This window comes from Aquarana catesbeiana, linkage group LG02 (assembly GCF_042186555.1).
Source record: "Aquarana catesbeiana isolate 2022-GZ linkage group LG02, ASM4218655v1, whole genome shotgun sequence".
NCBI classification, from domain to species: Eukaryota; Metazoa; Chordata; class Amphibia; order Anura; family Ranidae; genus Aquarana; species Aquarana catesbeiana.
Window position 1 is genome coordinate 530,225,125 of NC_133325.1, and position 14,209 is coordinate 530,239,333.

A 14,209-nucleotide genomic window follows, 5' to 3' on the forward strand; every position below is an offset into this window, starting at 1 on the left:
CCTCTGCCTGTGTAATTTAAACACAGGCAGAGGAAGTGATGTCACCTCCCCTCGTGGAGCCCTTTTCAGGTCCAGTGCGAGAGGAGAGAATATCTTACCATGAGTACACAACAGTACACTGACACCAGTACATGTAGGTACACTTGTCACCCCCTGATCGCCCCTACCCCCCCGTTAACAATTTCACTCCCAGTCATTGTGTCACCAAGTGCAGTTTTCAGATTTTTCACTGATCACTGTACTGGCGTTACTTGTGACACTAATCAGCGTTAGGGCAGTTAGTAGTAGGCCCAGGTAGGTTTAGGGTACCCACTATTAAAGGTTTAACCCTCTGATCGCCCCCCAGTTAATCCTTTCACCCAGTCACCAGGGTCACTAGTATAGTGTACAGATCTCTTTTCTGATCACTGTATTTAGTGTCCCAGGGGATGCTAGTTAGTGTCCCCTTCAGTTTTTTAGAGCATCAGGGTACCCGCTGCATATTTCCTAATAAAGGTTTAACCCCTTGATCAACCCCCAGTTAACCCTTTCACCCCGTCACAGTGTTACTAATATAGTGTACAGATTTTTTTTCTGATCACCGTATTCGTGTCACGGGTCACATCAGGTTTTAGTGTCAGTTAGGGTCAGTGTCAGATTAGTGCCGGTAGCACTAACACACATGACATACACCTCCCTTACTAGTATAGTGTTTGAATGGATCAATATCTTTGATCTGATCAGAACTATATTAGCGTCCCAGTAGTATAGTGTTCCCAAAAATGCGGCGTTAGCAGGATCAGCCCAGACACCTGCTAGCACCTGCGTTTAGCCCCTACGCCCACTCCAGCCTACCCAAGTGCAGTATCAATATGAACCAGTAGAGAGCAGTGGCACCCTGACAGATAGGGACCACTATTCCGTCGTCAGAGCTGCTAAGGTCAGGTGTACCCGACCCCATTCTGCTGTTGCTGAGGTGCAACAACCGCAGGGTTCTTGTATGGAGCAGAGAACCAGTACTAGTGCTGCTCAACCTTCTGGTGAACTGGCAAGCACCAGCGGCCTAGTAAATCCTGGTCATAGACAAACCAGCACTGCAGTAACACTTGGTGACGTGGCGAGTCCCATAAGTGCAGTTCAATCTGGTGCGGTGGCTAGCACAAGTAGTGCCCCGCAGCCACCAAGAGTCCTTCCCGCTGCGTTTGTCAATTCTGATTGGGAGCCCACCACTTCTGCAGTACCCGTACTTCCCCCATTCACTGGCCAAACTGGAATTCAGATGGAAACAGCGGATTTTACTTTCCTTGACTATTATTCGTCGTTTTTTTATGGAAGATCTTTACAGATCTATTGTGGACCAAATAAATTTATACGCTGGTCAATTTGGGCATAACTAAAAAAAAATGAGTTACAATCAAATTGGTCCACTGACCCAAATCATTATATGCCCATGTTCTCTGCTTCCATAGCCAGGACTAGATACGAGCAGATCTTGCGGTTCATGCACTTCAATGACAATGAACTTTGTCGTCCTCAGGGGTGACCCTGAATACAATTGGCTCCACAAAATTCGGCCCCTCGTAAACCACTTCAACCAACAATTTGCAGCCTTGTTTATTCCCGATCAAGTTGTCTGCGTTGATGAGTCCCTGATTACATTTTCTGGCCGCCTGTCTTTCAAACAGTATCTCCCCAGCAAACGTGCCAGATATGGAGTCAACTTGTATAAGCTCCATGACAGGGCAACAGGCTATACATATAGTTTTATGGTTTACAAGGGAAGAGATATTCACATGGAGCCCGCCAACAGCCCAGGCTACATAAGGAGCTGGGGTAAGATTGTTTGGGACATGGTGCCATTCAGCTGCAGCACAGGTTTTTTTTATTCTGACAGCAACAGGGTTTGCTCTCACAATACATAAAGCTGTGACTCCAGCACAGGAGGAGGTGATTTCACCAACACAGTTAAAAAAAGGAGCATATATGCAGAAGCATGGGGGCAGGGGTGGGGGGGGTTTAAATTGCCCCTATGCTTCGGCATATATTTTTTACTCTTTTTTTGGCACAGATTGCAATAAAAAAAAGTTGTTCTATTGAGTTAATGTTTTATTGATACCATTGTTTGCTTTTCAGGTACGCCATTCAGCTGCAGCACGGATTTATTTATTTTGACAGCAACAGGGTTTGCTCTCAAGATACGTAAATCAGTGACTCCAGCGCTGTAGGAGGTGATTTCACCACCACAGTTAAAAAAGAGAACATATGCCGAAGCCTAGGGGCAAGGGTGGAGATGGGGGGGGGGGGTTGTCGCCCTTATGCTTCGCATATATTTTTATATTTATTGTATGCCCATCATTAGAAGTGGGTGGATGAAGGGCGGTATTCTAATGATGGGCATACCAACGATCAATTGATTTGAATGGAGAAATATCACAGGCTGCATTAAAAAAAAAGAGTGGTAGCGAGTGGTAGCGGGGGAGTTGTGAAAGGGGGAGGGAACACAACGATTGGAAGAATCTGAGACTTGTCCCAATTTATATGCAGGCCTGAGTATCCCCCCATTTGTTCAATAAGTCTTAACGCTGCTTGGAGTGATGGTCTCTGGTCCGCTAAGTATAGTATTGACATGGACATTCACTGTACTGTTCATTTAAACACAAGAGACTCCATTTTGTTCTCACTGTTGAAATGTGTTCTGTATTCTTCACCTAACACACAGACACATCTCCTACTAAACGCTCTCTACTCCCCCCTCCCTTCTCAAGGTTTTACTTTTGCAATTGTTCTATTCGCTAGTTTTTAATAATATATTTCTATTTGTTAGCTTTTAATAACATATTTCTATTTGTTAGTTTTTAATAACATCTCACACCACCCCTTTCTTATCTATGTATAAAATAACATGTAATAATAAATTTTCACTGAACGGACATTTTAAAACACAGTGACTGAGTCCTGTGAATCTGTTCGTGCAGCTGCAGTATTAACTTTGTTTTAGAGTCCCAATCAGAAATCAGTCATATCAGCTTGGCGAGTCATATCAGGAGTTTAGCAGAGTCTCCAGAAGGAACCGCGCTTCGATCGGGATCATCGGGAAACGCAGACCTCAAATGCCGGCTAGGTAAGCTGCCCTTAAGCTTGGTATATTTCTGCCTTTTCCTATGTATCCTATCTGTCGGTTCTCAAGGAAACCAGACCACTCTCAGACCTTTCTGGTTGGGTAACGTGTGTGTGTGTGTGAATGTGTATGTGTCCCCCTTCACGGGTTGGACTGTGTATGGATAGGGAAAATCCTCTGCAGTTCCCTGCGTTGAGTCCTTGTGGGCAACCTGGGTCAGAGGTGCATGGTAGGGTCAGATAAAACTCACAAAGAGAAGAGACGAGACGAGGAGGGTCTCTTAATGAGTGTTTTGTCTATTGTCATAAACCCCTTCCATCCACGTAGATAAGTGGAGACTATTCTTGTAAATCTGCAGATATGCTATACTATTTGTTTTAGGGGTAAGAGGGTATAGGCACAAGTAGAGAAGACTGGCCATTATGGGCATTAAATTAATGAAGGGAATGAAGGGAGAGAGGCCTTCAGAAAATGCCCAGTGCAAGATGAGCGCTAGAGAATATATGAACCGAAGGTACGGTTCCGCCTATACTGAGCAACTAGATAAATGGGTAGAATGGACAAAGGGAACAGCTAATCCTTTAAAATCTGAAGGGACTTTTGATTTACAAGTATAGCAAACTTTTCTGCATGATTATGGCCCACTACTGTGCAGTGAAGGAACGTGGAGAATAGCTTGCACATGGGAGACAGAAAGTAGCTAATGTAGCAAATCAAACTGGCTTGACGAAGATGTTTAATAAAAGTACTGCCCAAATTTACTACGTTTGGCCAGAAGACTCTGTAGAGGAGGACCCCCCCACCTTATGTGGCTGCCAGTTTGGCTTTAAGGGGTCCACGCACAAAAGCAAAAGAATTAGATTACATGGAACACACAAAAGATGAGCTATGCAATATAGTAGAGAGCAGAGGTTTAACAGCCCCATATCAACCTACAAAGAGGATTTTGGCTCGTATCCTAGAAACAGATGATTGGCATAAATCAAAAGGCACATATGCAAAACTAGATCTCTCTGAACTTAAGGCTTTGGCCAGAGAAAGAGAGATAGAGTCTGAACTTCCAGAGCAAACCATAATTTCCAAATTGTGGCAGCAAGATGAAGAGAGAAGGAAGGGAGATGCCAGCCCTTCTGCCCCTGGCACAGAGCAATCTGTTGCAGTTTATCCTGTCAGAACCCAATTAGTTTTTGAAGGTAATGCTGTTGACAGTAAGTCTCAAATTAAATGGCATGTACCTTTTTAGTCCCCAAGATATGAGAGCCATTTTAGAGGGACTGGGAGATCCTAGAAAGAATCCAATTGGGTTTGCAAACAAACTTAGTGCTGCACAGGAAGCATATGAGGCTTCTGCTACTGACATTCATCAACTTCCTATTAAAGCAGTGGGAAGCAACATGTCTGGCTTAAAGAATGTGGTGTAGACGTCAAAAATCTAGCTAAGATGGTTAGTGGATGGGAGGTTTGTGAGAAATTGAAGGAAAAATTGCCCCAAATATATGGACAAACCAAACATGCTGAATTTATGAATGCTAAGCAAGGGAAAGAGGAAGCAGCAGGGGTTTATTCGAGGCGGTTAAGCGATATGGCTGAGGAAGCAGGCATTAAAATAGAGGAAGAGAAGGCGGGAGAAACTGCAAGTCCATCTACACAACTGGTGAAACAAAGGTTTCTTGATGGTTTAATACCCCAGTTAAAAGAAAAGTTGTTCACAGCAAGGCCTGAGGCAGGCAATATGTCTATTCGAGACGTCCTGCCTATCCTGTTATCCATAGAAAACAGGATTAACCAAAAAGACAGCAAACCCAAGGTTATGTACATGGGGAAGCAGAGAGGAAGAGGAAGAGGCAAAGGCAATTTCAGAAATCATGGCAATCGGGGACCAAGTATATGCTACAATTGTGATGGGGAAGGACACAGCCAAATTCTGCCATCTTCCTGACCGTAGACTGGAAAAGAGCTTAGAGACACCTCATGCTGATCCCAGTTCCCTGCCAAAAGCAGTGGATCAGGCATAGGAAAATGGCATGCCAGTATCAATCATGTTAAATAGGGGAGATAATGGTCCCGAGGCCAGAGTAAAAGTATTTTTACAAGAACTCCCCTATCCTGGAGGAAAAACTGTCATGAAAGGCGTCCTGTTACAACGACCGGCTGCACTGAGAGAACGGGGGGATGGGTGCGTGACGTCCGCACGTGGGAGGAGCCCAGCGTCAGCTCCGGCGGAGGTGCAGAGACAGAGCGTCCGGATGTCTCGCCGTGTGAGAGACCGCTGAGGCACGGAACGGGATAGGTGCGGTGGCCGCCTTCCGAGTTGGTCTGCTTGGCCTCCTACCGCCCTCCCCCCCCCCCCCCCTGCCCCCCCCATCGCTGAGGAGACCGAGAGAACGGCAGTCGCGGACTTCCCCCTGCTAAGTGTGTAGGAGCGCAATCCGGGCTCCACACACCAAAGTAGCAGGGTAAGACGGACGGCTTCTTCAAATGACTGACACCATGACTGATTCAGCTGCTGCGGCTCCCAAACTGAGCTGAAGTCCTGTGACCCTCCACCGGTAACGGTAGGAAATAACATATTTACTTATACCCTGAACCCTGAGTCGTATGCCTCACAATTGGAAAACCGTGGCTTAATGAAACAGAGTTATTGAAAGGAGGTACAATCAACATAAAGGAGGGAGGAAGGGAAGAGGAGAGAGAGGGAAGAGGAAGGGGAGGAGAGAGGAGGGAGAGGAAGGAAAAAAGAAGAGAAAAAGAGAAGAATAACCCTGCTTATTAGGAGCCAGCAATGCAGTTTGCCTACCGATAACCCTCTGATCTATGTACGGCGTTTTTCCATATGGTCACAAGTGTCATAAGTGTTAACTAGCACTAGAGAGAAAATAGAGGACATTCGATACGCTCAACAGGACTGTGCACTGATTACCCCCCCCCCTATGTGCGGTAAAAACTAGGCCCAAAGCTTGTCCTTTAGCCGCTGCCGCTGCTCTTCTTCATTGACTCTGTCTTGTTAATCAAAACTCTACAGATTTTTTTTTTTTATGTGGACTTTTCACTAATTATATGCTTTGGGCCCTGGCTGTAGCAGATTGAGGGGCGAGGTGTGTTTCCCCCCTCCCCCACCCCTACTCCCTTCTCTCCCTCTCCTTCCACTCTACCTGACCACCACGCCTGGACGGCTACATCAATCACCTATAAAGTGAGGGTATACTACAGGACACCCCTAGCCCCTGGTGGGGATAAAAAGGCCCTGGGGACATAGGCCTGTGGGAGAGGTAGCAGCAAACAGTAATAAGAGGTGAAAGTATGAAAGGTCGCTCAACGCGTACAACTGATCCTCAGAGCACTAGAGATAGTCTCAATACTAGTTCCATCCAAAGATACCTGAAAGAAGCAAGCACCAAAAGCCCAGGTATGGAGACTAAACAACCAGGGTCAAAGGAAAAAAAGAAAGAGCAACAGAAGCAAAAAGGGGCTCAGGGAGAAAAAGTCCGTGATGATTTGGACCTGGAGGGGGCACCTGTCTGGAGTTTGGCGGAAGAACAAAGGATAATGACACTTGTGCCAAGTAAAACAGACCTTATAGAAATGTTCACTAAGTTAGAAAATGTGATAAAAACTGAAATATCCAATGTCCGGGCGGATATGGGCCACCTCCTGCGCCGAGTGGAGGAGATGGAAGAGGACTCAGGGCGCCACACTAGGGAAATCTCCGAATTAAAAGACCAACTTAACAAACTGCGGATAGAAAACCGCAACATGGCATTTCAAATGGAAGAACAGGAGAATCAAAGTCGGCGACAAAACCTACGCATTAGGTCAATCCCAGAGCAACAAGGCGAGGACCTGAGGGAAAAGTTGAAGAAAATCTTCAACCCTATATTGGGAAAGCGAGAAGACGAGCCTATTTTGATAGACCGGGTACACAGAGTAAGAAGACCTCCTCATACAAAACAGGACTCTCCTAGAGATGTGATCATTAAATTTCACCAATATGAGGACAAGGAGAAAATATGGAAGAATCTGAAGGGAGCCCCTCCCTTAACCTTTGAAGACAAAGAGCTACAGATATTTTCTGATCTTTCAGCAGGAACTCTCGCCCGAAGGAGACAGATGAGACCAATCTTGGAGCAGTTAAGGAAAGCAAACCTTAAATATAGTTGGGGGTTCCCAACATCCCTCATAGTGCTAAAAAATGGTAGATCAAACAGGATGAGATATCTGGAAGAGGCCCGGGACTTTTGTGACAACCTGGGCATCCCCATCCCAGATTTGTCTCAGGTCAAGACAGATTGAGAGACTCAGAGGACAAAAAACATTGAGGTGTCTTGACTGTGGTTGGTCCGGGGGGAGGGGGGGGGGGGGATCGGTGAGACAGTGGAGAGTTTTTTTAGTTTTTTTTTTTTTTTTTTTTTCTTTCCTTCTTTTCGCTTCTCTCCGTGCCCCCCCCCCCCCCCTGGCCCTAGCCCTGGGCCGATCCGTTTTTCCTGTGGGGCACTGGTGCGGGGGTGGAGGGGGGGGGGTTGCAGGCCCTAAATTAAATTGTTGAAATGTGGGGCGCCGAGGAAGGTGGTGACCTGCTGACTGGGGGGGGGGCACGGGGGGGTGGAGGGGGGTGGGGGGTGGACCCATCGCATTATGGAGACAAGTCACCTCTTATATGCTCCCTTCCATAGGGAGGGAGCATAGAAGCCGGAGCTCTCGCTGGAGCTCTACCCTGAGGAGGGAGTATCTGAAGATGGGAACACGTAAAGTTCCGATCTGGTGGACTCTGGGTGATATCTTCACCTCGGGTGGGGGGGGGGGGGTGGAAGGGGAGGGGGGGGCTTCGGGGGGTGGTGGGGGGGGGGGGGGGGGGTACGGGGGAGGGTACTGCAGGTCGTGTTGGGATAGAGGGAGGACTTCTTAAACGAGCCAACACCCACCTATGCTAGAAATTAAAATTGTTTCATACAACGTAAATGGCTTAAACTCTCCCTGCAAAAGACATAAAATTTTAAAAGAGCTGGAACGACTGAGGGGGGATATAATCTTCCTGCAAGAGACTCACCTGACCCTGGATACTAGAGTTAGGCTTTTCTCAACCAGGTTCCCGCAGTGGTTCTATGGGGACTCCCCCGATAAGGGGTCGAGGGGAGTCGCCATCGGGTTTTCAAAGGACATAAATTTCTCCCTAAAAGACAGGCTGGTAGACCCTGACGGCCGCTCTATTCTATTAAAAGGCAATCTTGGCCCTAAAATGATCACCCTAGCAAATGTCTATTGCCCCAACAGGAAACCTACGGTCTTTTTGGGGCAGACCTTGAAAAAACTGTCTGAGTTCGGAGAAGGTGAGGTGATCTTGGGAGGGGATTTAAATTTCTGTCTGGACCCGGAACTGGATGGTACGTCCCGTGCACAGGGGATAGGGAAGGCGTCACTCAGGGTTATTAAGCGCAAGCTACACCAAAGTCAGTTATTGGATGTTTGGAGAATCCAACATCCCAACGAGAGGGACTATACGTTCTTCTCCCCTGTGCATGGGACCTACTCTAGACTAGACTATTTTTTTATAGATCATAACCTACTAGATTGGATAAAAGAAACAAAAATAGAGGTTTCGACCCTATCAGATCATGCCCCGATTGTGTTGCAGATTAAAATACCAGACGGGCAAGGGCGCTCTTACTCATGGAAATTGAACGAGGAACTCCTTAGAGATCCCGAGATAGTGGAAAGACTTCAAGAAGAAGCAGATTTTTTCTTTAAAGCAAACGACACGGGGGACGTACCACCAGCTTTATTATGGGACACACATAAAGCCTATATGAGGGGAATCCTAATCTCAATAGGGGCAGGTCTGAAAAAAAGGAAAAGAGAAGCTAAGGGAAGACTGATAGAGGAAATTCATTCCTTGGAACAAACACATAAAAATACTAAGGGACGGGATTTAGATAGTTACCTTATACTGGTCGCCAAGAGGGAGGAGTTAAGAGACATGATGGATCTAGAGGCCAAAAGAGCCATAAATGCTATAACTAGGAACAACTACTTCTGGGCTAATAAGCCCAGTAAACATTTGGCCAGGATAATTAGGAAAAAAAAAAGCAGGAACTACGTGGAGAAAATACTTAGCAAAGATGGGGTAGTGAAAGTTTCGAACAGAGATATAGCAGAGGAATTCCAGAAGTACTACAGGGACTTATATTCGATAGGGCATCGGGGAGCAGAAGACCCATCCCACTCAGATAGGGGTAAGGATTTCCTGAAAGAGGCGGGATTAAGGGGTCTGTCAGCAGAGGATAGTTTACTACTGGACAAACCTCTGGTAGAAGAGGAAATCTTGGCAGCACTAAGGGAGTCCCCGAAGGGGAAAAGTCCAGGACCGGACGGTTTCACCACTCTCTATTTAAAAAAAATGAAACATATCTTGGTCCCGAGGCTTTGTCATTTTTGGAATGGGCTTGGAGCAGGAGGTAAATTGACAGCAGAGGCCCTGACTGCTACAATTACACTCATTCAGAAAGAAGGGAAAGACGTCAGGATGTGCTCCAGTTATAGACCAATTTCCCTTCTGAATGCAGACGTCAAACTATACGCAAAAGTCCTAGCAAATAGGCTTAAAGAGAAGATGACAAATCTTGTGCACCTGGACCAGACAGGTTTTGTTAAAGGGAGACAGTGTAGGGACAATGGTATTAGGGCGGTGCTTCTATCAGAAGTATGTAAGCAAGGTGGACCCCCAGCTCTATTCCTGTCAATTGATGCTGAAAAAGCTTTTGACAGGGTAGACTGGGGGTTCATGATGAACACCTTAGAGGCCCTAGGGTTTGGCCAGAGGTTTGTCTCTTGGGTCAGGGCTCTATATAGTGGCCCGACAGGGATGGTGAGAGTAAACGGGACTATTTCTAGGCCCTTCAAGATGCTCAATGGAACGAGACAGGGTTGTCCCCTGTCCCCTCTCTTGTTCGTCCTGACCCTCGAACCACTGCTAGCCACCATCCGCAAAAGTGTGGACTGTGGAGGAATAAGGGTCGGAACGGAGGAGCATAAACTAGCGGCTTTCGCCGACGACATTGTGTTCTTTGTTACCAACCCTAGAATAACTCTCCCCAACCTACTCCACATTATCGGTAAATATGGAGAAGTTTCGAATTTCAAAGTTAATTCTAGTAAGTCCGAATGTTTAAATATAAATATAAATAAGCAAGAAGAACGTCATTTAGCCGCAGTTTTCCCCTTTCCTTGGAAAGAGGAGATGGACTATCTAGGGATTAAACTAGCCAACTCCCTTAACAGATTATTTGTAAAAAACTTTTTACCTATGCTAGATGCTATCAGACGAGAAGCGAGAAGACTCCAGACCAGACCTCTTTCGTGGTTCGGGCGAGTCAATGCGATAAAAATGAGTTTAACACCCAAGATCCTGTTCAAATTTCAAATGTTGCCTATTGCCTTACCGGGGTACTTTTTGAAGGCTCTTAGGAGGTTAATAAGCGGGGTAGTATGGAGGGGTAAAAAACCACGCATTGCCTATACAGTACTCAGTAGGGGGAAGAAAAAAGGGGGTATCGCCCTGCCGGATTTTAGTAGATACTATAGCGCTGTAGTGCTATCCAGGATCATAGAATGGAACAAAAAAGACACAGATAGACGTTGGGTGCACATAGAACACTTTTTGAGCGACACAAATTTAGGACAGGCACTTTGGAACCCCCCAAAATTTAGATCACTGAGCACTCACACATCACATTTAACGCAAAACACATTTAAACACTGGGATAGGATACACTGTATGAACAAATGGTCATATAACTCACCTTTGATTCACATGAAGGACAATATTTTTTTTGAGCCAGGGAGGAGGGAGGTGGGAGGGAGTTGGTTGAAGAATGACTTGGTGCAATTGAAACACTTTTTACACAAGGGGAAAATCCGCACATGTTTAGAATTAAGTACAGAATCTAACCTTTGGACAATGAACGAATGGAGGTACCTCCAGCTCTCCCATTTCATAGAGAGACTTCCTAAACCCCTTAGAAGTATGGAAGAACTTAGACCATTCGAGCAGCTTTGTACAAAGGAACAAACAGGAAGGGAAATAACGCAAATTTATAGGATCTTGGGCACTGGGGAGGAACTGGAGATACCCCCCTACATTAAAAAGTGGGAACAGGAATTGGGGTCTCTCAGTAGCGAAGATGAGATAGAAAAGATCTTGAAGATGGCCCACTATGTAGCTAAAGACACTAGAAGAATAGAAGGCCATTATAAATGTCTTGCGAGATGGTACGCCACCCCAGACAGGATCAGTAAAATGGATGGGACTAAACCAAACACTTGTTGGAGAGGATGCCTAGTTCCAGGAACAATGGCCCATATCTGGTGGGGGTGCCCTGTTATAAAAACCTTCTGGGAGAAAGTACTAAACTTAATAAAATTAACTACTGGAATAGCAATTGACGCGGACCCATGGGTCTGTCTTTTCCACAAAACCTCGGACTCTGTAAAAAACTATAGGTCCTCCCTAGTCCCCACTATGCTGGACGAAGCCAAAAGGCAGATATCCTTGAACTGGACGAAAGTCGCGAGGCCTAGCACTCGTGACTGGCTGATCAGTCTCAACGAAATTTACAACATTGAAAAATTAGACAGGGAGGAAGAGGGAAAGGAGCAATCAGGGAAATGGGCTGCCTGGACCAAGTTTAAAGAGACGTGGGATTATTTGAGGGAGATCGTCGACTTACCATAATTTGACAGCACACAGACGCATGTACCTTTTTGACTAGCACGGTCCTGTAGGGGGGGGGTGGGGGGGGGGGCTTATGGGGAGGGTGGGATGGGGGGGGGGGGGGAGGAGACATAGTGTTTTTTTTGTATCATGTTTGTCTTTTTTTTTTTCCTTAGGGTTAAGTTGAAGCTATGGCCCTGTAAAGGAATATGTATTGTCAGTTTATAAAATGGAAAATAAAGAATTAAAAAAAAAAAAAAAAAAAAAAAAAAAAAAAAAAGATGGCAACGACCGGAAATACTAGGGGGTTGTTTTTCAAAGTGATTTTTCAACAAAATAAAGCATGAAGACACGGAAAAAAAAAAAAAAAAAAGAAAGGCGTCCTGTTAGCACAGCCGTCGGCGGAAGATTGGTTAACAGAACCACTGTTGATAGAGCCAGAGGACGAGGGGAGGCGCGTTGGCGCGAACGGACGCATGCGGGTGCGTGCTAGGTACGCGGGTGCACGATGGTACGAACAGGCACGTACGATCGGTACACGGGCGTGCACGAGTGCGCGCAGACGTGCAGTGTGACAGCGTTTGGCGCCATTAGGCTTATTTAAAGGAGCCTGTCAGCATGCTTTCTTGCTGTCCGGTCTACAGCGTTCCCTTTGACCCTAAGCTGCCTGAATACCTGCCAACCTGCTTCCTGTTTACCCGGCCTGCTCCTGACTACTCCTGTTTGCTGCCAGTCCCTGACCCCGGCTCGTTTGACTATTCTCCTGCCTCTTCCTACGGTTAGAGGCCTCTCCTGCCTCTTCCTAGGTTAGAGGCTACCTGCCTGTTGCCAACCCAGACTGTATCCTGACTACTCTTCTGCCTCCGTTTGGTACCTGCTTGCCCACCAGTGTTGACCCGGCCTGTCTGATTCTGCTTGTGTTTCAGCTGAACTACAGAGCACCTCCCTGCTGCCCGCTGTTCCGGAGTTCCTGCCTGCTACAGTGCTTCTTCTCACAGCCAGTGGTTCCAGTGTTCCTGCCAGAGTTCCAGTGCACCCTCTTACAGCCTGCTGTTCCAGTGCTCCAGCTGAACTACAGAACACCTCCCTGCTGCCTGATGTTCCGGAGTTCCTGCCTGCTACAGTGCTTCTCCTCACAGCCAGTGGTTCCAGTGTTCCTCACAGTGATCCGGTGCATCTTCTTACAGTCCGCTGTTCCAGTGCTCCAGTTGAACTACAGAGACACCTGCCAGGCACTTGTGGCCCCCTGCGCTCTCGAGTCCCTGAGCCAGAGGCACACGAGAGGCCACTCCCTGCACTCTGGGCTCCGCCACCAGGTACGTGACAGTACCAGACAGCCATGTCCGAGCCCACGCAGGGAGCCTCTCCTATGGACGAGCTCTGCCGCCATCTTGCTGGACTTAGCCAAGCAGTAAGAAGCCTACAAGGGGGCTATACCCAACTGGAAGGCCGAATCCAAGCTTTAGCAGCATCCTCACCCCCTGTTTCCGGGACTCCTGCTGCGCCCTCAGTGGTGATGATGCCGCCTGAACCCAGGGTCCCCATGCCTGAAAGATTTTCGGGCAACCGGAGTAAATTCAGGACTTTTCGTAATTCATGTGAACTCTTTTTTGCCCTTTAGCCAAGGACTTTCTCCCTGGAGGCTACTAAAGCGGGGTTCGTGATCTCGCTGTTGTCAGGCGAGCCCCAGTCCTGGGCCCATCGTCTTCTAGAGAAGAAGGATGTTTCACTTGACACCTTAAACGACTTCTTTCAGGCCATGTCATTGCTATATGAGGATCCCCAATTAACTGCCACTGCAGAGGCAGCCTTGCATGCTCTACAACAAGGCCGCAGGCCTGTGGAGGACTATGTGTCGGAATTCAGACGTTGGAGTTCCGACACGAACTGGAATAATGCTGCCTTACGGTAACAGCTCCGTATGGGCCTTTCAGAATCTCTAAAAGACGAACTGGCCCGAGTGGGCATTCCAGAGACTCTAGAGGGTCTCATAGACCTCTCTATCCAGATAGACAGACGCCTGAGGGAACGGCGTACGGAGCGATCCTCTGGTCCTTCTCGTCCTGTCTGGATGTTGCCCCGTGTGCCTAGTTCTTCCCACTCTGCTTCTCCAGCTTCAACCACCGTTGCCTCAGATACTCCAGAACCGATGCAGTTGGGCCTCTTACGCCCTTCACTTACTCCTGAAGAGTGTCAACGCCGTTGGGCTGGTAACCTGTGCATGTACTGCGGGGAATCTGGACATTTTGTACGGACATGCCCGGCAAAGCTTCGTAAGTGCTTTTCTATTTCCCCTGCTCTTACCCCTACTGTACTGAATGACGTTTCTCATCTGGCTGTTCCGATTCTCTTACAGCTCCCAGGAGGGAATTTACCAACCAGCGCTATCATTGATTCTGGGGTCTGCA

The 14,209-nt window shown here is 47.2% G+C and overlaps 1 protein-coding gene across 7 annotated transcripts in view; it reads right to left on the bottom strand.

Annotated features, from left to right (window-relative positions):
* Positions 1–14,209, bottom strand: part of ZC3H11A (zinc finger CCCH-type containing 11A) — a 754,301-nt gene that overhangs the window by 81,746 nt on the left and 658,346 nt on the right. The window lies entirely within an intron of this gene.